Here is a 22,682-nt window from a genome sequence, read left to right on the forward strand (position 1 = left end):
AGTGTCACTGTCTTATAATAAAAAAAGTCCCCCTGCTTTTCCCAGAACTCGTTCCACATTTCTGCTTTGGTAACACTGAGACAAGGAATTGCAAAGAGCATCCCACAGTGAAACCAACAGAAAACTGTCCTGCCTCAGCTGTCCTGTAACCATGAAGATTGCTTAAATAAAAGTATTTTTTATTCAGGGATTTCCCGTGGCACGTTATGAAGCTTCTAGAGTCCAAATACAGATTTGGAGCTGAATTGACAGAAAAAAAAAAAACAAACAACAAATCAAAGCACTTTTCGCCTATAAAGTGACATATATTGCTGTGTACATCAAATATGAGGTTAAAAATATATCAGGTACTTGTGAGTACTTTTTTTTTTTTTTAACCTTGATCTTGGGTCTTCATCCGTAAAATGGAACTTTGTGGTTATGTTTACAATGCATATGGGTCTGATTCCTTTGGATGATTCCAAATTAATTTCTGTTGAAATTTTGGAAACCCAAATATTAAGCTATCATTTGCATTGCTCTTGCAATCTGGGAAAGTTCTGGACTATAAACATAAGGCAGATCTGCTCAATTTTGCAATTTGAATAGACAATTATATAGGTCATAGCTGAAGGCAGTCTTAGAAGGCTGTTCCTAAGCCCCAACCTGGAGAATACAGCAGAAGGGCAGGAACAAAGAGAAAAGCAATTTTTTTTCTCTTGTTAGCAGTGAAGTTTTCTTTCCCAAGCCCTGGTTTCAAGCCCCCTTGAGGATGTTACAGGATCTGGGAACAAATAGAAGAAATGAATAATCAAGCTGACTGTCACTATTTGACTCAGGTTTGACAACAATGCTGTCACTCCCCTCCCACCCAGGTAGGGAAGGAGAGAGAGAAAAAGAGACAAGACTTTACTGGGTTGAAAACTAAACAGCATTAACTAAACACTAGTGAGATAAGAAAATATATACAATTATATACAAATATGTTTAGGAATGTGCATAACCCCTATTGCCTCCCTCCACCCCACAGCACTCTCCTTAGCTAAGAACAGTCCCAAAAAATCCCGGAGCTGCCGGAGAGAGCACAGAGTGATGAGGGTCAGGAGAGCTCGAGCCCGGGGGTTGACGGTGATGGATGGACCGAGTCTTCCCTGGATGCTGGCCATAGACAGAAGAAAAGAGCAGAAGAAGCAGAAAGGAAGCTGTCTTCTGTGATCTCTGACCTTCCTCTGAGCTTACGTAGATATATGGAATGGAATATCTCTGGCCAGTTTTGCCGTCTGTCTAGCTCAGCCTCCTATGGGGGGGTCACAGATCTCCCTGTAGTGTCTGAGCCAGCAGAGTAAAGATGAGACCTTGGAGCCCCAGCAGTTAGAAAAACATTCCACCATTTGTTATCATTCCTACCTGGAACACTCTGCCACTAGTTAAAAGAAAGCTTACTGAAGGAAAAAAAAAAAAAAAATCAGTAAAAGGAAAAGAGGCTTCATCCAACTCAAACCAGGACACCGATGTTCTCATCAGGCACTGTAAATATATGTCATCAATGAATTGTGCTGGCCAAGCCAAGGCCAGGATATAAGTCCAGGCTTCAGGCAGAGTATGAACATACACAAAGACACACTCTCATACTATTTTACAGAGTTGCTGAAGATCAGCTGAAACTTACAAAGTTTCTAGGAAGCACTGGAAAGAAATCCATGAAGAGACTAAAAATTCTGTAATCAAAGCAAGGTGTTAATTGCACACTGTAAATAGAAATCAAGGTTGCACACTGATAAAATATTTTTAGGAATGAGAGCTGTTTTATGTGTTGAGAGAGGGAAGTGTTTGTGAAAGAAGAAATAGAATGTGAATCCTTGGAATAGGCTTCATATATTGCATAGGGAAAACAGGAGAAAAAAACATAGTTCAATTGCTTTAATTCAGGGACTAGGTTATCAGTGGTAAAAATGATTATAATACTGCTTGCTTTCATTTTATTTGTCCACATTTAACATTGAAATGCATGTGGAAATTGGCAGACCTGCTGCAGCAGTTTGATTTTGAATATTTAAATATTAATGAGAACACTAGTTTTGGTTTTATTAGAATAGTAGGTATGAGAAGTAATACTTCTGTTTCCCTGTAGTGAGATAGACCTATTTCATAATTTTTCATTTTACCTGTGAGTAGGAGACATCATGGATAGTGCGCTGTCTGTAGAGTATGCATCCTGGCACAGCAGACTATCAGTGTATTATCTTCTGAGCAGGCTTTATGAAAAATTACTCAGACTGAGTGGTAAGGACTGGATGCAAATATATCCTTACCTAAGGATGCAAGTACTTTCTTAGTGAAGTTTTCATGACCAATTGAATATGTAACGTAACACTGATACTTCAGAAATGATTTGTATGTAAACGAGACTTTTCCTCACTTAAAGGAATTCTAATATCAATATCCAGCAAAATTCTCTGTCCCTCTCCCATTTTCACTTACTGTGTAATTTCACTAGATGACAGTAATTGTATTAAAGCAACTTGTCGATATTGAGTTGTGTTACGTTCTTCTGGTAGTTCCCATATCTTCCTTTCTAATTCCTTTTTTTCCATTTGGCAGATTGATCTGTCTGAACTAACACAAATCACATTTATTTTCTGTTTTTCTCAATTTTTATTTATTAATTATTCACTAAGGAATCTATTTTAATGCATTTTTAATTCCTGAATATTCAGATATTACATTGACAGTTTTTCATTAAATATGTGCTTCAGATAGTGACTATGTGAGCTGTGCAATTTGTCACTTAAATTATATGGAATGTGCTTCTACTTTCTTGTAAAATTAATTTAATATTTCAATGGCTGAGAAACAAATTATACTAAGGAATAACATTTGACTTTTCAAATTATTTGCATTTAACTGAATACTATTTGAAGGGCATGTAAAACACCTTATGAAGCTCCAGATTCTCGTAGCTCAACAAATATTAAGAAATTAATCTTTCAGAAAAAAACCCAAACTAAACCAAACCAAAAGCAAAAATCAAACAAGCCAAAAATCCCCACAAAACCATAACAAGAAACCCCAACAAAACCCAAAACCCCCAGTGTCTCTGTTCTTAGAAAAATAAATCAAAACAGAAGTAATATTTTCTTCCCTTATCACTGGACTTAAGGTAAAGGTATGCATAGAGATATAAACACAGTTTGATTTCCAGAAAGTGAAGCAAGTATTTAGATATAATTCGATGACTTGTCTTACCTCTGCAGATGGGTAAGAGACATCTGATTGTCTATACATTGACTTCTTGTCACATGGGATAATATCTTAATGTATAATGTTGCAAATTTTCTTTATTACTGAAGTTTCAATAGCTCAATGTGGAAAAATGTCTGCTATAGATGTTCATTTTTAATAAGATTGTATTACCTTCATTAATAAAATATCATTATTTAAAATGTAATTATTAAAGCTCACTTTTAAAATGTTGGAAACCTTGTCATCTGCAGAAATTAAGGTAGAGCATGAAGCATTTCTGATAAGGACCTGACATGAAATCTGTTTACTCTTTTGACACTAATGGTTAAAGAGCAGTAGGTATCCTGCAGACTGGTTATAGGAATGTATGTGGTATCATCCTATTTACTTTTTAAAGAACATATGAAATACAGTTTCTGTAAACACAGAAGAAATAAACCAGCAGGATTCAGTTACTTTTCCCACAGATGTAAACTGTTTCCCTGCCAGATGTCAGCCCAGACAAGTCCCATTCTCTGCTTTATTTCACCTTTGTCTTTTTAGACTCTGCCGTTTTGCCTTATTTAATTACCTTTCTCTCTTCCACCAGCTGCTGCTTGCAATTATGTTTCTATAGGAGTGTCCACTCCCTCTATAAATTATCATTTCTGACCACTTTGTAACAGTGTTGACCAAAGCAGAAAGCTTGTTTAGACAAACCTTCGTTTTGGCCACTGTTTCCCCAAAACTTTTAATTAATAATTTGTTGTTCTAAACAGTGAGTTGCTACAGGCTTCTCAACAGAATTTTAAACATCTTTGTCTGCTATAGTATTTTCTTAGTGTTTTCCTTAGAAACTTCTGAGGACATGTTACTAGATAGGATATCGTGTCCTAACAGTACTTTCCTCATAGTCATTTTTCCTTGTGCAGGTGGTCCAGTTTCTTAGCTAAGATGAACCAATTTTGGAAACCACAACAGCAAAAGTAGTTAAAAATTAAACATTTCAGCTTTCTTGTTTCTGTTTCAAAAATAGTCAAGATGTTACATTCCAAAGGAACAAAATGTTCAGTAAAGGCAAAAAAACCTGAAATGAAATCACTGAACATCTCTATCTTCCATATGAAGTTTAGCTGTTTTAAGTCACAAATTAAATACAGCATATTTCCATAAAATATTTTAATATTCTTCCACAGATGATTCTCTCACGAAGTTTTGGAAGACTAACACAGGAATTAGGAAAAAAATCACCTGTTGGTGAATTTTGCTTTTCTCTTTTCACCCAGATTTAATACTCCTTGGCTGGATGATACCTTAATGAAACCTGCCTCATAATCAAGCGCAGAGATAGTCCTTTATTTGGTGGAGTTGTTGAAAAATATTTATTCTCAGTATGGAATATATTTTCAAATAAATATATACATGTAATTAGATATTTTTACTGTTTACATAGAATTTCAGCATAGCTTCAAATAAATAAAAGTTTTATTCTGTATTAGAATTGCAGTCTGAGTCCTTATGATCTCAATTATTTTTGTTGTCTCTGCTCAGCTGGGAGATTACATCTCCCTCAGTACCACAGAATGCATGATGTCACCCTGACCATCAAGTTAATTTTTTTATATTTTATTTTTAATATCCCAGAAAGCTTTGTTAAGTACAGTGAGACAATACAATATGGTTGCAGAGATCTGTTGAGATCTGTGATGGAGCTCCTAAATGAACTGTTTTCTAATTCAGGATGGAGATAGACAGAAAACTTACTGAAAGGCTGCCAGGACTGGACAAGAAGTGTGACCTTGATCTTTAAAACTCTTCTTAAATGAATGACAGAGAACCTTTACAAAAGATTTGACCAGATGCTCTCTCAAAAGACAGGTAACACCTGAGATCTTCTGGGGCACTGGCAGAATTACTTTCTGTTTGCTAGACTGCACTCTGTTCTAGACAGCAGCATAGCAGTTGACTTTCTGAAGTGTCCAACTCCTTTGTTTCATAAGTTTTTCTTCTGAAAGCATTCATCACACACCAGAGCCATTTGTTAGGAATAAGGAACTCTCTGAGAAGCTTAATACTGTGGTGACACAGTTGTAAATGTAATCAGAAATAGCAAGAGACAGAAGATGGAGCTCATTCACCCCCACTCCTGCCTGTGACATATTTTTTTAAATCCAAGTGCATAGTCCAGAGCTAGTGTAGTGGTTTTCTGCTTCCTAAAGCATCCTACATTTGAACACAAACCACACTAACTAAACAAAATTCTTTGATATTCAGACATTGTAAATATATTGCTCAATTGTACTTTCAATTGTGCTCTTGGTAAAGTTTTTACATAATTTTCTACATAACTCACAACTAACATTCGATACCCTCCCAAATCCTCTAGTGAAATAACTCATCTGAACTATTTACATAAAAAAGCTTTTATCGTCTCCTTTGCTTACTTGCTCGTAATGTACCCCACAGGTAGACCTCTGGAAGTTACTGGTATGTAGGCAAAAATAATGCAAAGCTCTAAAATGGAAAAAGTTTCTGAATGCAAACACATACACCCCATCTGCAGCCAGAGATTCCATAGCTTTGATAACTGCATTTTGTGTTAGTTTGTCACAAACCCAAGTATAACAAGCCTCTGGGAGACGTTTTTCTGTTAGCTAACATTTAGTTGCTAAATGTAGTTGTTAAGTGATACTTCTACCATATCAATATGGAAGACTAATTGTAGAAGTTTTATAATAAAATATTTTTACATGCACTCTAAATTTTTAGAACATTTTTAGTGCTTTTATTCTTACATCTAACCAGACTATGCAGATATTAATGGTTCAAACTTCATTATGGTTTTAGAATAATACATGTATTTTACCTCGGTGACAGGTGAAAAGACAGAAAGATTTTTGGAGCTAACTTGACAAAATCATGGCTCTATTACCAATAAGGTGCTGTATCAGTGAAACTATTGCAAATGTCCCTCATTTTCCCCCAGAAAGCTCCAGATAGAGCCTAGGTGTAAATTAACATCTGTTGCATGAACAGGACCAGAGAATACATCTAGGGGTTACCAGCCATTCTGGGCACTTAATCTCTAGTTTTAAATCCTCAAAACTCTTGCTTGGTGTTTGATAGTCTTAAAATCTCATCATGCTTACTTTTCCACTGGTAAAACTCACTTAGCACCCAAATATCAATGCTGACTATACTTCAATTTGGCCAAACTTCTACAGAGCCTGCAGCCATGTGGCAACCCCCAGCACAACATTCCTCTCTGACAAATAGCTTTGAAAGGCATTAGGCTCCATGATGGTATTTGTACCTGATGATATTTAATTATAACTCTCTTATATTACATTATCATTTATACTGCAGCTTCCCATTAACTCCTTTTTCCCCATGCATTGAGCTCTTGACTTTTCTTGTTTGACCATCTATTTTTATTTCTTTTTAGATGCAGTAAAAATTCAACAGAGATTTAACAACAAGAGAGCATTTGCTCCCATATTTTCAAGTCAGAGTTACTCCTTGTACCGACAAAAACTATTTTGGAAATTATATTTGATCTCAGAGATCTTATACCTGTTGAAGTTGCTATAGACATCATTAAAGAAACAATTTACTGTGTTTCAGAGGAGTGTCCACAGGACCAGCAGTGATTTTAGACTTATCACCAGTGTGGTAAATATTCAGATAGTAGAAGACTAGGCCTGCAATGCTGGTAATGAAAAGGGTCAGCCTTTTACTTTTGAAATACGTGAATCTGATCCAATAGCAACCAGGAGGAACTGACTATTGAACCATACAAATTAACACGTTTAAGTCCATTCACACGCTGGAGATATCTGCGTTGCGATGAGTCCGATCAGGAGTAGGGCCGAGTAATGACATGACAACCAATATGGTCTTACATATTGTTCTCCTTTATTGTTAGTTCGGTTGCTACTTCTATACTCTAAGTTACTGTCCACGCAGCAGGCTTTGTTTTGCTATTGGTTATGATTTTATGCATGCCTTTATGCATTACAAGTACTATTTAGTTACATTCTGCAGTTTTCACATCCATCTGCACAACCTTGGAAAAGATACATTTCCTCAGTTTCCCAAGATTAAAGACAACCCTTGTTGCAAACATGTTACAAACAAAAACAATGCCTAACTTCATACTACTGTTACAGCAAGGATTGTCAAGCCCTCCCAGGCTCTCAAAATCATGGCCCTGCTGTATTAAAAATTCCTCCACACATCTGCATTTTTAGTAGGTTTCTTTGTATTTTTGAATTTGTAAATTTTTGTAATGATGTAAGATATTTATTTTTCTTAAATTAGCATAGCATCTGAGTGCTTCAGTGTACTGATATACTGGGAAGGAAGCTCTCTGCTACTCTGGAGGAATAAAAGCAAGGCTGAAATACTATATATTTTCCTTTTGTTTAAACAGATAATCACAGATAGTATGTTGTAGGATACTTACTTCCTCTCCCATGTTCCTGATTGTTAGTCCACCCTTCTTTAATTCCCCTTTTGATGTTAAAAAAAAAAAAAGTTAGAAGTTTTCATTTTGAATTATAGTGAAGCAAGGTTTTGTTTCTTTGTGTATTTAGATGGAGAGAAACTCCTTATGGGAAGGTCCACTTAAAGATGTTGTGTGTTATTACGAAAATAGAAAAATACTCTTTTTGATCTTTTTAGATTAAAAACTAATCACTAACATGTTCATTAATAAACTGAATTTAGAAACACTCAGTCTGTGAGAAGGGGACTGCCTCTGAGAGAATTCCTTTGAATAAAAAGGTTTAAATAATCTATGAAGCTTGGCAACAGTAAATGTAAATGAAGCAAAGGTACTTCCAGGCATAAAGGCAGTAAAGGAGTCTCATAATCAAAAGTCCTTAAATAAAACTTGAGATGATAAAAAAAACCACCCCAAAATAAAACAATCCAAAAAGCCTCATCAAAAACTAGATTAATCAAGAATTGAAAAAAAAACACCCAAAACCTTTCTGAATTGAGTGTTCCTGTCATAACTGCCCTTTAATAGCAAGCTTTTGTTGGATGCTAGGCAGATTGCTAACTTCCTTCTCAGAACTGATTGAAATAGCACTGAAGCTAATCAGTAATCAGACTTCTCATCCTCTATTCTTTCTTTTGGCTGTGTCAAGAGGGCTGCAGCACAGTGACCCTGAAACAGTCCTCCACAGATTGCATGCCATTGTAAAATGGCTGTTCTCTGAATGGAGTAGATTGAATTGTTCGAAGTAGCTCACATCGTATAGTCAGCTTCAGAAAGTCAATATTCTTGGTATGCCTGGAAAACCTTGAATTGCCTATGGCCCATCAGCTTCCAGGATTAACCTTTTCAATGCAGCTCTACAACACACATTCTAAATAAAGTAGAGAAAGTGTTCCATAGAATCTAAAAATACTTAGAGTTGTAAAGGACCATTGTATGTCATCTAGTCTACTCTGCAGAGAACATGGACACCTTCAACTAGATCAGGTTGCCCAGAGCCTCATTCAACCTGACCTTGAATGCTTCCAGGGGTGGGGCTTCTACTGCTTCTCTGGGCAACCTGTTCCGATGTCTTACCACCCTCACTGTAAAAAAATGTTTCCTTATATCTAGTCTAAATCTACCCTCTTTTAGTTTAAAACCAAAAGTAATTTAAAACATTCTTCTTTCTCCAGCATATCTGTTTTCTTTTCTTGTAAGGACATTAAAAATCATCAGAATTGCAGAAAAAGGAAGTTTTGGTTCAATAAAATTAACTGCTATTTATCTTAGAGAACCCATCACTCAGAGTCTCATGAGGTAAAATGCACTTCAGTTCTGTTTAACAGTCCCACCAGGCACTGTCTTTACTACTCAATAGGAATCTTTTAGATTTCCCAGCTGACTGCTGGTTAGAGGCTCATGTAGAAATAAAATGGCAATGTCAGAATGCTGTGTCCTACTAATAGAAAAAACCTTGTTGTGAACCATGTTTGAGGGCAAATTACAGCTTTTTATGTCATGAGGTCAAACATTCCAGGCTTAAATGAGAATGATCCATTTCATATCTATATGAAACTTTGTTTGTTACTATTTCTATTGTTTACCATTATTCCATTCCTCAAAACCACATTTGGAGCAAGGAAATCCTTATTATGTTCCAAATTTTTGTGAGAAATATTTAGAAGCTGTACCTTTTACAGTATGTTTTCTGAATTCTCTTTACTGTCATCATTATATCAGAACAATCCACCAAACAGGGTATATCAACAAGGGCTCAATATTGTACTTTCACAGTTAATGGGTTGGAGATGACCAAAGCACAGGTTTCATAAACTAACAAAATATTTATTTGCTTGCTCTCACTGATAGAATTATAGCCCCACTCAAATATAATGAAAATCATAAAAACATTTGTATTTATAACAAAAAAATTAACATTCCCCAAGTACCTTATACATTTTGAAAAGCTTTGTCCTGAGCCTAAATAAATGCAGTATACTTTACAGGACATTCCACAACATCAAGAAGGAGATTAAAAATAACAAATTTACTTCCTCATCTATAATTTCTATGATAATGTTATAGATATGTATTACAGTGAATTAATGTAAGAGATTCAGGTGTGCAGGTCCCTTGATGCACACATATCATTCCAATAACTGCTCATGAAGGTTGTTTCCTCTACCCAAAGATGAAAAAAGCCACTCTTCTAACTCTGCGAGATTTTAGTTTGTGGTAAACCTTGAGATATTTACATGCACAAACAGGTTCAAGTTTCACTAGATAGCAAAACCAGAGCAGTTCTTAAGCACAGCAAGCAGTTGGTTGTTAGCACTAGTTAGTTCAGAGACAATGTGCCATTTTAGCATAAAAGTGATTGCTCAGTGCTTTGTAAAAATTGCAATAAACAATTTAGCCACATTTTAAATACCTCCCTACTAAGCGCATTACAAGGTTCTATGTAATTTAATTTTTCTGAATGGACCATTTGTAATTTAAATACAGCACACTGTCTTTTTTTGTTCTTTATAAAAGTAATGAAATCAAATCTTAACGCCATCTACAAAGGGTTGTATCAATAGTAATAATTAGTTCTGAGGTTTTTATTACAATGATTGCATTCAAGTTGAGATTAAAAGGTTAACTCAATGCATTCCATAGTTATTCACAATTTTACAATATTGACTGAGCTATAGATCATGGCAGCAGTTTCTCTCTGGCTAAAAAGAAGAGAGCCTTACTTATCTCCTACTCATTGAATAATCTTGAGGGAAATTAATGTTTAATAGCTGCATTGTTCCAGTACATGTACATTTTGACCTTCTTGTTAAAATAAGCATGTACTTCAATAGTATTATCAATATAATTTACTTGAAGAACCTTCTGGTATTTGGGGAGGAGTGTGCCTCTATTTGCTAAACTAACAATTGCTTTTTGACCTTTACAAAAGCAGTCTTTATTCCTATATCAGTACAGATTTATTCACAACGAATTTAGAAATTTCCATTGGTACATGGGGAAAAAAAGAACCACTTCTGAATATGGAATAATAATTCATAAAACCCCCAATGTTTCTATAGTAGCATACATTTAATTATTAGTGTATTCCCAAAACATATGCAGGTGCAAATTTCTTTGACATCTCTAAATTTCAAGCAAATGTAAATAGGTGATTTCAGCATTGGTATTTATGCTATGTGGCAACAATATTAGGAAACTAACACTGCTCTTCAGCAGCTGGACCCATCATTTCCTCTTGGGCTTGATGAAAACAAGTGAAATCTCACAGAGGCAGATGTCTCATGCTGCCAATGAGAGGCTGCCCTTGGCCAGTAGTGAACAAAATATGTGCAGTGAGTTAACTTATCTAAAGACACATGAAACATCACTATTTTCAAAAGTAACTTTAGACAAAAAACTTAAAATATCTGAGAAGACAGCAGGGAGGCAACCAGTATTGTTTCATTTATAGTAAGGATAATCTTGTGCTTAACCACAGATCAGACAAATTTTCCAGAAAAAGCATCACACAGAGTAGGATGCACCAAAAACTGTGGTACTTGAAACCAGGGTCCATCCATTTCTGCAATTATTAATCCAGCCAAGAGGAAACTTGTCTCCTTGTCTGTTTAGTTAGCCCAATACTTCAAGCACAGGTTACAGCTGGAACCAAATTTGGGTAAAATGCAATGATTAATTTTTTCCTCATGAAGCACTGGGCTAAGCTTACCAGCACACTTTAAATCTCTCCCTAGTTGCCAATGTTCCCTCTATGAACTCAGAAGCAGTCACTTTGTAAGAGGTTGTGAACACTGAGCACTGCAGAGCTCCCTGCCATCCAGTCAGAGTACGATGATGAAACGTATTTCCAAGCCAGCAGAAATGCAGGTTAATTTTGTGGGTGTAAGTTTTGTGGTTCCTTCTGACTCATAGAAAATGAGCAATAACAAACATGAATACTTTCAGAAGACAGGATCCAGACTACCTCTGGATTTCCACTTAGACCTGTTTCCAGGGGTTCAGTCCTAACAGTACATCATCAACAAGATGTTTTCCTTTTGTGAATAACACATGCTTTATAAATCCTTACTCCTGAAACATCATCACACTTTTAGAAGGTAATTGTAATTGTTCCTATATTACAGACAGAAAATGATGCATAGCTGCTGTGATTGACTTTGCCAAGGTCAGGAAATGATATAGTGACACAGCTCAAAATAGCAAATTCCAAGTCCTCTGTTGTAACCACCAGTCTCCATTTTCTCCCTCTGACAACTATCTCTGGGAGGAAAGAAGATATGAGGACGTGAGAAGAGGGCACATACATATTTTGTAGTCAATACTGATGAAATCAAGCAAAATTCTTTACTCACACTGCTCCACATTTGTTAGAAAACCTACTGTGCTCGTCATCATCTAACAGTTATTTTTGGCGGTATCTTACAATATCTTCTGTCACCATTCCACTAACAAAGCCTTTATTTCTTATTATTATATTAATTAAAATGTGTGCTGCCAGCCCACCCAGCATACTTCTTAATTAATTATAAGTTGTAATATGTTTCTGGCAGCAGAGACAAAGGACTCTCCAGCAGAAGATTAGCAATCTCCTTCATTAGCAATTGTAAAGAATATTCTATTATTATTAACTACATTTTTTATTATTTATTTATTTATTTATTTATTTTATGTAGCAGCAGGATACACACATTGGCACATTTGAGATAGCAAGGCTTTCATTTTCATAGCAAGTCCTGCAATAAGAACATTTCAATGATGGGTGAACGTCCCTGTATATCATTCTATCTAACCACTTAGAGGCACTCTTCACAAGGTTGTCTGAGTACTTAAGAACTACAAACTCTGTGTAGAGTACTCTATTTAATCCAGAAAGATTCATTTTCTCACACAGGCACAGATATGTACCCTGTTTTGTTTGTTTGCTTGTTTTGGTTTTGTTATGTATTTTCTATATTTGCGAACTACTTGTTCTTTGGCAAATCCTAACAAAGATAAGAGTTTTCACTTCTCCTGAAAATATTTTGTCACCCCTGGGGCTGTAAAAGGGGAGACTGTATTTAAGAAGAGATTGTGGAAGAGAGATTGCTTTGCCTTCTGCTGTTATTACAACCGTAGTTTCTACACATGGTGACAGGAAGTTTTTTAGATCCCAAACAATTTTGAGATCCAATTACCATGCAGTTTTGTGGACATAATGAAAGGAATGATATGCAGGTAGGAAAAAATGGCTGGTGTGGGGTAATAGCGGCATAAACTGGTGCTATTGGTGAAATAAATGGTGTGAGAGTGCTCTTTCCTTTAAGGATGGCAACTTGACTAGGTTGGTTCAGAAGGCTGAGATGTGTCTAAGTATCCGCAAGTTGGGCTTCATTACATTCTTAAGTGCACTGCAGGAGGGCCAATTGTGAAGTTCAGTTAACATTTTAGGATACCTAATATTGGCTTTATCCAAATTCAGTCAGACCTGTGGCAGTTTAGCATTAGATACATCATATTTATTTATCTGTTCAAATGTATTGGTAAGTTATGGTTGAGGTGCAAGGCAGAAAGCAAAGATCTATTTCAATCACCTTAGTTAAATCAGCTGGCATGAATTAGAAGCTTATGATGCTGATATAAAATGCCTTGAAGTACTGAAATGTTCTGCTGATGCAATTATTGGAAGAAAAATTCTCTTAGTCAGCATGACACCTAGGAGTAGCTGCATACAGAGTCTGTATGCCCACTCTCTGGGCTGATCACAGATATTTCTGGACTGAGTATTGTCATCAAACAGTTTCTGGGGACAGAAGTGCTTTAAGTGGCCATGTACTCTTTCAGTATCATAGTTTTCCCAGATCTCTGCTTCAGATGTCTATTTCCTTCACACCGAGCAAAGACAGAACAAGGCATAGTTGTTTAGTATTGTGTGACACTGAATTCCAGCTGTTGTCATCACAATTAGGCCCCATTTTCACAAGTCCCACTACTGAACCCTGAAGTGACAGGGTCTATTAGAAGAAAGAAACACATTTATAGATCTGAATACAGGATAACTGGGGTTCTTTGCCTGCATAGAGAGCAGGTCACAGCTCTCTAATGTGGAAACTACCTGTAGGTGTTCCCATAGGAACAGCAATACAGGCTATATCGATGTCTAGAAACAAAAAGTTTAGAACAGAAGTCAGTGTGACTATTAGATGTTTTCATCCATTCTACAGTATATGATAATAGAAAATACAAACTGAATTTCCAGGAAATGTAAGAAAATACAGGTTCAACTATACACACCTCATATGGATTATAACATACTGTGTCAATATGCCATGTCTGAGAAACTGGAATTCAAACTGCTATGGTGTCTGCATTCAAGCTTTCTACCTTAGTATACAGATGCTAGTCTTTTGAGGTGAGGAACATTTAGGGTGGCAGATGTGCTACTGTTCTCCTGTATATTTGAATGACCATGGCATCCAGTAGGCTATTGCATAATACTGGCCTAACATATAGATTCTTGTCCTCTACACAGAGTTGTAATTTATTTCATTTTTTGCTTCTAGTAGGAGAAATCTTTTCTAAATTAATTTTAAAATACTTCTGATTGTGAGCTCAGGGTAACTGAACCATCCCTCTGCGGAGAGACGTCACTAGTATTCAAGACAGAAATTGCCCTTTTCACTCACTTGCCACCTATACTTGAAAATATGTCATGTTACTGCTACCTTTGACAGAAGTACATAAAACAATTACACCTTCAATAAGATTATCCTTAAATCTTTGCAAAAGTATTGGATATCAAGATAACTTCCATACTGCCTAGAAAAAGTTGTCTGATAGGATATCAACACATAGTCTTACAAGTCTCTTCCAATTTCTGATATATATTTGATTATTATTATTATTCTGCTGGACAAACTGAGAAATAAAACACTACAGTTTCTTGTCCAAAAAGTGAAAGCACATCAAGTTTCAGAAAAACCTGTAATCTGGTTTTGAGACTCAGTATCAATAGCTTTCTTCACTGCTAGTAATTTCAACAATATTCTGTGGAATTTATCACTTAATAAAACAGGTTTGAGAACACAGAACTGTTCTAATTGATGAAGATGTAAATCACAATGTTTAACAGACTCTGAGGATCTTTTCATGGCTATTAACAGAAGGTCATTTTTGATGATGGTGATTATTTCTCTTGGAGCAGTGGTTGGAGGGATGAGAATGTTTGTTCAAAGTAGGATGGGATCTCAGTTAAAGACACAAAACAGACACTCAGCAAAGAGAGTGGGAACAATGTGCTAGAAACAACCATAAATATGAGAAAAAACCCACTGTGTATACAATGAGCTATGCGGAAAAGATCTAATCCCAGGGCAACTGTCTTTGGAAAGGATTGTTCATTTGTTTATTTGCAACATCTTGATTCATTCATCTATCTTTCATTGATTTTATGTCATTATGAACATGAGAACAAACTGTGATTCTGCACAGTGCTGTTTGCTGTACAGAAATCTGTATTAATGACAACTTATTAATTTTTACTACATATAAAGCACTTGGAAAAGGACAGCTCATAATGTCTGTGGTAACATTGAAGGCACGTCCACTCAATCTCATTATTCCTCTTTGTTAAGGGTAACTAATGCAAAGTAATGGGTCAGTCTAATACTCATGAATCTCTTAGTGAGGATCTAGGCCTAAGAGGTAATAAGACAATTTAAGGGAATTATTGCAAGAGAAGCTATCATATTTGCAAGACTGCTCCACAGAAACAGCATTTCCCAGTGTTTTAAAGGTGGAAAGGAAGAAGAAATTGAAAAACCTTAGCTGTGTGGTGATACACATAGAAATATATAGATGAATATTCTGATGAATATCAGAAAAAAATTTTTTACTGTGAGAGTGACAGAGCACTGGAACAGGCTGCCCAGAGAGGTTGTGGAGTCTCCTTCTCTGGAGACATTCAAAACCCGCCTGGACGCCTTCCTGTGTGATGTACTCTAGGTGACCCTGCTCTGGCAGGGGGGTTGGACTAGATGATCTTTCCAGGTCCCTTCCAACCCCTAGGATTCTATGATTCTATGATTCTATGTTTCTCAGTTTGTCTACAGCATAATGCATTACTCTTTGTATTTTAAGTAAATTTTCTAATCTGGTGTCATCTTTCTAGTGTACTAAGGGAAACATTCTCACTTCCTCATTTATTAGCAAAATCATATTAAACTGCATGTAGAAATGACTTTGAACAATTTCTGCTACTGAAAGAAACACCCTGTCTTTGAAAAGACATGAGAAGCTAATAGGGAAAGAGAATGTGGGACAGCTTCTTTTGACAACACTAGCTCAAGACAACTTAAAATGTTTGTGGACAGCTGCTACCAAATTGAATTACAGCTGCAAAAGTTTAGAGCTACAAGAGTTAAAAAAGCTCCTTCTTCCTAAAATGTGAACCACAGTCAAGATTTTTTTGGCTAATTTAAGGAGGCCTCATATACATATGAATTATGCAAGGTAAGTCAGGGACAATGACCAGCATCTTAGGGTGGGACAAGCACCTTACCAGCTAATGCAGGAGTTCCAGATATCAGCTGTCTTTAGCATGCAGTCTCCAAGCAGGAACACTTCAACCTGAGGAGCTTCCTGGTCTCAGGTAAGTCATCAGTAACTATCTCTGCAGTTTCTCCATCACCTGCAAAAACGGAGTAGTAACCCCTGTTCACCACATACTGTGTATTTTCTTCTCTTTAGGATTTCATTAATCAGTTAATGGCTACAAAGCATAAAGGAGGTGTCAACAAATATTCACAGCAATTCAGAGGTGTAAATTGGTGTTTGCTAATAGAATTTTCTCACTGTGCAACACTTCATTTAGCAAAGTCTGTCACCTGATGCTATTACAGCTGATAATTGAGTCAGTCTCACCAGGAGAGTTTGAGTGTCTTCTACAGACTTTCCCTGGGAGTCTTTTCATGCTGAAATACGTTACTTAGAATGTTGCTGGTGAAGTAGTCTTAGGAAAGCATTTGACACTGTCTCCCACAGCATCCTTGTAGGTAAGCTAAGGAAGTGTGGTCTTGATAATCAGGTAGTGAGATGGATTGTGAACTGGTTGAAAGGAAGAAGTCAGAGCTGTGGTCAATGGGACAGAATCTAGTTGGACATCTGTGACTAGTGGTGTCCCTCAGGGGTTGGTACTGGGACCGGTACTGTTCAGTATTTTCATCAATGACCTGGATGAGGGAACAGACTGTACCCTCAGCAAGTTTGCTCATGACACTAAACTGGGAGGAGTGGCTGACACACCAGAAGGCTGTGCTGCCGTTCAGCGAGACCTGGACAGGTGGAGAGTTGGGCAGGGAGAAACTTGATGAAATTCAACAAGGGCAAGTCTAGAGTCTTGCATCTGGGAAAGAACAACCCCATGTACCAGTACAGGTTGGGAACTGACCTGCTGGAGAGCAGTGTAGGAGAAAGGGACCTGGGGGCCTTGGTGGACAGAATGACCACGAGCCAGCAATGTGCCCTTGTGGCCAAGAAGGCCAATGGCATCCTGGGTGTATTAGAAAGGGTGTGGTTAGTAGGTCAAGAGAGGTTCTCCTCCCCTTCTATTCTGCCTTGGTGAGGCTGCATCTGGAATATTGTGTCCAGTTCTGGGCCCCTCAGTTCAAGAAGGACAGAGAACTGCTTGAGAGTCCAGTGCAGAGCCACAATATGATTAAGGGAGTGGAACATCTCCCTGATGAGGAAAGGCTGAGGGAGCTGTGTCTCTTTAGCTTGGAGAAGACTGAGGGGAGACCTCATCAAAGTTTACAAATATGTTAAGGGAGAGTGTCAGGACGATGGAGCCATTTTCAGTGATGTCCAGTGACAGGACAAGGAGCAATGGGTGCAAACTGGAGCATAGAAGTTCCATGTAAATATCAGAAAAAACTTCTTGACTGTGAGAGTGACAGAGCACTGGAACAGATTGCCCAGAGAGGTTGTGAAGTCCCCTTTGCTGGAGACATTCAAAATCCGCCTGGATGCATTCCTGTGTGATGTGCTCTAGGTGATCCTGCCTGGTAGGGGGGTTGGACCAATTTATGATTCTATGAAATGTTATCCTAGGCCTTAGGTGTTCTATTATTATGTTTTCCTGGCACTAGAAACTTTCAAGACAATACTTTGTCACATCCAGAATTTCCTGCTCCTTCTACCTTAAGAGCAGCAACAAACAAAAAGAGATGACTGATGCTACTTCATATATATATATATAAAATAAAATCCTCTTTGATGGTCTTTGATGAATACATTAGACAATAACTGTTATCCCTTCTTGCTACAAAGCCAACCCACTGGATTACTGAATTATTCAAAATATCTCCATTATCCAGGAAAACACATGGGTTTATTCTTACAAGGAGCAGCAGATTCATCAGATGAAACTGATTGAGTCCATTTTAGAATTACTCTGCACTTCCATGGACAATAGGATTGAGTGTCCACAAATCTTTTACAAGGGAAGGTAGTTGTACCTCAGTCTAAATACAGATTAAGAAGTGTTTTTTTTCATTATTTTTGTTCTTCATATTCTTAGAAAATGTCTCCTAGATTAGGAATTCTCAATTCATGGATATTTTGAGTGCTTGTAAGGTAAACTTTAAGATTTTTGTCAAGACTTTATAGTCTGATGATGAAGTGAAACAAAGAATGAGTTGAAAAGGGCTCTAAAAGCTTAAATTAGTTGAGTAAAATCAGGTTCTCATAATGCAAAGTGTTTTGTGCCAGTACAATCTTAAGGTGCTACTGTTCTCATGTCAAAGCCCACCTTCTTATCAGCTGAGCTGACATCCTTTTATAAGACACCTGACTACGAATCAGAGAGAAGACCTTATCTGGTTCTCTCCGGAAAATAAAACAAGTTTAGTTTCTTTTAAGGCAGATGGATCCCTGTTCTGTACATTACATTGATCTTCAAACAGTTGTTTCTATAGAAATAGGAAGCAAAGCAAAACCCCACAGTGTTCTTAATTTACACTTCAACATATCGAACTATGGTCTAAATCTTTTTGATTAATCGAGCTTTATAAAGCTTGCCTTATATGGCCCAAATCCTTTTTACAGACTCCAAGAGAGGGAACCAAGTCCTGTTGATTCAAATGGAAAACAATATTCTAATAATTGACCTGGTTTTGCCTGTCACTATCTGATAGTCGGATATGTGGAGATTCTTTGTGATCCTGCCAAGGCAAAACAAAGATAATACAATATTGAGTGCACAAATAGGCTTTTAATTTGGTTGGTAGGAGTTATAACTATGTATTTGTGCATAAGCTTATAATAGGTGATATAACTAACCCTAAACTACAAAAGCGAACATCAGAAAAGAAATCAAGAGTTAAAGGAAAGTCACCACCCAGAGCTCCAGCGGCATTCCATTGGTGTTGCGGTCCGAGTTAAACCCGGGCTAGAAAACCTCGAGTTGAATCACGGATTGCCCCTTCTTTTCTCCTCGAGAGGAGGAATAGCCCCAAATTGGCTGGTTTTACTTTCCCAGTGGGTTCGTCCCTAGCTTGGGACCGGCTGGCTACACTGAGTGTGTCGCTAGAACACAAAACTCTGCCCAAATGTGCACGCACCAGCACAAACACAGAGATTATGTGTTTAAAATACCACTTTACTAGAACAGTTTTTAAAGAGTGTGTGTGTGTGGAGGGAAACTGGATATGCAAATGTACCCTGTCGGTAAAGAGAAAGAAAGACTATTATAGTTGGGGGTAGAGAGAGAGTGCCCGACGCCTTTCCCGTATAGGGTCGACGAGGTGAGTGTGTGTCTGTTTGCCCGGGGAAGAGAGCACAGGAAAAGAAAGATTTCTTGGTTAGTCTTACAGTTCCCGGCTCAGAAGCACTGACAGGAGCAGCGGCGACGGCTGCCGGGGCTTTGGGGCTGCTGCGGCGGCTGGAGCCCAGGGGATGGCAGGGGCACGGCTGGAGCTGTGGCTGGAGCTCAGGAGCGCGGCTGCAAGGGCTGCTTTGGGAGCGCTTGATGACGGAGGCTCTGGGGAGCGAGCAGTGATCCCAGCTTTTTTAACGTGCTCCCGTTCCCTTCTTCCGTTTCTTCGGCTCGGTTTGTGGCGCTCCTCAGCGAGCAGGCTTCACTAGAAAAGACAGGAACAAGCTCTTTTTTCCAGCCACAGAAGGCTTCCTTTTATCTAGTTCCCCATTCCTCTTTCTTCTATCTTCTTTCACTTTTCTCTCCTTCCTCCCAGCAGCAGCGGACAACAGGCGGCAACGACCCATAATGGCCCTTAAAGACCGTTTGATCGGTCTCTTTGTCCCCTCAGCTCCCAGCCCAAGGTGCGGTTCCTGCAAGGGCTGGGTCCTGGCTGCAAACACAGAAAGGTGGTGCTGCCTGTCCCCGTCCTTCATTGTGTAAGCCCCAGTTCGCAGCTCCCTCCCTGCAGTGTTGCCGCCGGTTTTTTTTGTTTGTTTGGGGTTTTGTTTTCTTTTCTTTTCTTTTCTTTTCTGTTGTTTGTTGGTTTGGTTTGGTTTGGTTTTGTGTGTGTGGTTTTGTTTGTTTTTTTGTTTTTGCTTTTTTTCATCTGTTGAAGTCTCTATCGCAGTCAATTTGGTTGAGATACATATCTTTTGTGGAGGCCAGTTCTCCACACTTGGTCTCGTTGGTCTCATAGTAGAAGGGGGGTTAGTGGTCCTATCTTAGGCATCTTGACACTGGTGCCCTTCTCTACACAGTTAATTCCTGGGATGTGCTACAGTCATTACCCAGTCACTGTTCCACATTTGCAGTGAAAATTCTTTATAACCTCCTCCATTTCTTTGTCCAGTTATTTGCATAGACTTCAGGTCTTTTCTGCCAGGTTGGTGCTTTACATGAAAACAATGAGCCACTTGATTAATTCAAAGCCTGGTTATCACAGGATGTCCTAGCTCAGTGCTAGCTGTAGCACCAACTGTGTGCCTCTTTTGTCTGCAATCTCAGTACATCCTACTCAAAACTCTCCCGTTCACCTTTGACATTTTCCATATCATGGGGGGGGGGAGGGGGGCTGAGGGGGAGAGGGGGGGGATGCGGTGGTGCGTGGCTTGCTGTTATCAGTTTAAAACCAGTTTGGTAGGTTGGTTTCTTTGTTAAACACTGCTTATCTCTTGGATGTCTCCAGACAAACACCAGACAGTGTAAGTGTCTGAATACACTATTTATCTCTTGGATTGTTCAATACAAGCACCATATATCGCAAATGTCACATTGCCCCACATAATACCATTTATAGTATCAGGAATTATGATGATTCAATTGTTAATCTTGTGTTATTAAGTGTTCTGAAAACTCTCACTACTTTCATTTTAGTGATATATATCTTGATTCTCTTATGTTCCCCAAAAATATACATCCAGTACTCACTTCTGCAGACAAAAAAAACCCCAAAACTTGAAAATAAAAAAGTGGAATGTTTTTAGCTAGAACCTAAGTACATATGCTACCTGTATGGTCTAAGGAAGCCAATGTCTGGAGGAAGAGACAATGTCTAGGTTTGTAATGGATAGATTCAAAGCATAACATTTCAAGGTTGGCAATGTTATGCTAGAACTACCAAAGCTCAGAACTTCACATAAAAGGAAAACATTGCTATGAAGACCTCTCTGATTATGCCTTCTACAGCTCTGCAAAATCCAGGGTCTATTCTACCCCTGATTCCACCCTCATCTTCTTTCCCCATCCTATCATTAGATATTTTATCCTTCTATTCACAGAATGAGTTTTCTGTCCTTTCTCTAGAATATCTGTTTTATGAATTACATGTGTCCTTCTGGCAGTAAAAATCTCTTTCCTCAGGTCACATGACTGTGGCCATTAAAAATAATATGTTGCTGAGGAGATAACGCACTTTGTTTCAGTGTGAAAATATCGATTGTACCTCAGGCACACAGTGCAATCTGCTCAGTAGTTCTAAGCCAAAAAACCTTGTTTTCAGGCATTCCGTGCTATTACACTGATTACTTTCTGCTTCTGTTGTTGTTTATATTTATTGCAGGTGTGGCTATAAAGTTCCTAGGAAAGCCTGCCCAGATCTCAGCATGGAATTTATTAACAGCTATTTAAATATATCAGCCTATGAAATCTGAGGATATAGGTATGGGTTGAATTAGCATTGCATGCACACCCTTCAATACGTTCAGTGTTAAAGATCCCATGAAAGAGTTACTTACACCGATTTGGAGATTGAGAGAATTGTCTGCATCTGAGGATACAAAAGTAACCAAAGGAGCTGGGTCTGTCTGGATTGAGTTAATTTTATTAATAGCAACCTGTATGGTGCTATGTTTTGGATTTACAGCTGAAATAAAGTTGATAACACACACCAGTGTTTTGACTATTGCAGAGAAGTGCTTGCATGATGTCAAGTATTTCTTGTTTTCCCATTGTGCTACCCATGCAGCAAGTAGACAAGGAGTGGAAAACGTTGAGAGAAGCCACACCTTGAACAACTGATACTGAAGGCATATGATACAGTGTAGTCATTCAGGCTGAGGTTCTCACTCAGTAGTTATAACTCCTTTGTAAATAATCTGTGTTCCTCTCTGGGACAAGTTCATCCATAATTTGCTCTTCATTTTTAAAAGCATATTACTATCTACCTAACATACAGACAAGCAACATGCCTTTTGTAATTGTAAAGTATCACGTTAAATTATATAAACAAAATTAATCCATTGAGAAGTCACATATCGCTTTGATCATAGCTCAGCACAAATCTGTTGACTTTTCCTTCATGCTTTCTCATTATTTAAGTTTTTATTTTCATAGTTTATATTGTTTTTATAAATTCTTTATTTTACAAATGTTCCTCATTCATTCATTTGTTGAATATCAAGTGTTGATAGCAGAAAAAAACAAAGCTGAGAAAGCTACATTGTCAAATGTTTTTGATTCAGCCCAGGATCTCCTTACTTCATTTAAGGAAAATGACTCAACTCAGAAAGAGACAGGACTGCAACA

The sequence above is a fragment of the Apus apus genome, chromosome 5, assembly GCF_020740795.1.
Source record: "Apus apus isolate bApuApu2 chromosome 5, bApuApu2.pri.cur, whole genome shotgun sequence".
Lineage (NCBI taxonomy): Eukaryota > Metazoa > Chordata > Aves > Apodiformes > Apodidae > Apus > Apus apus.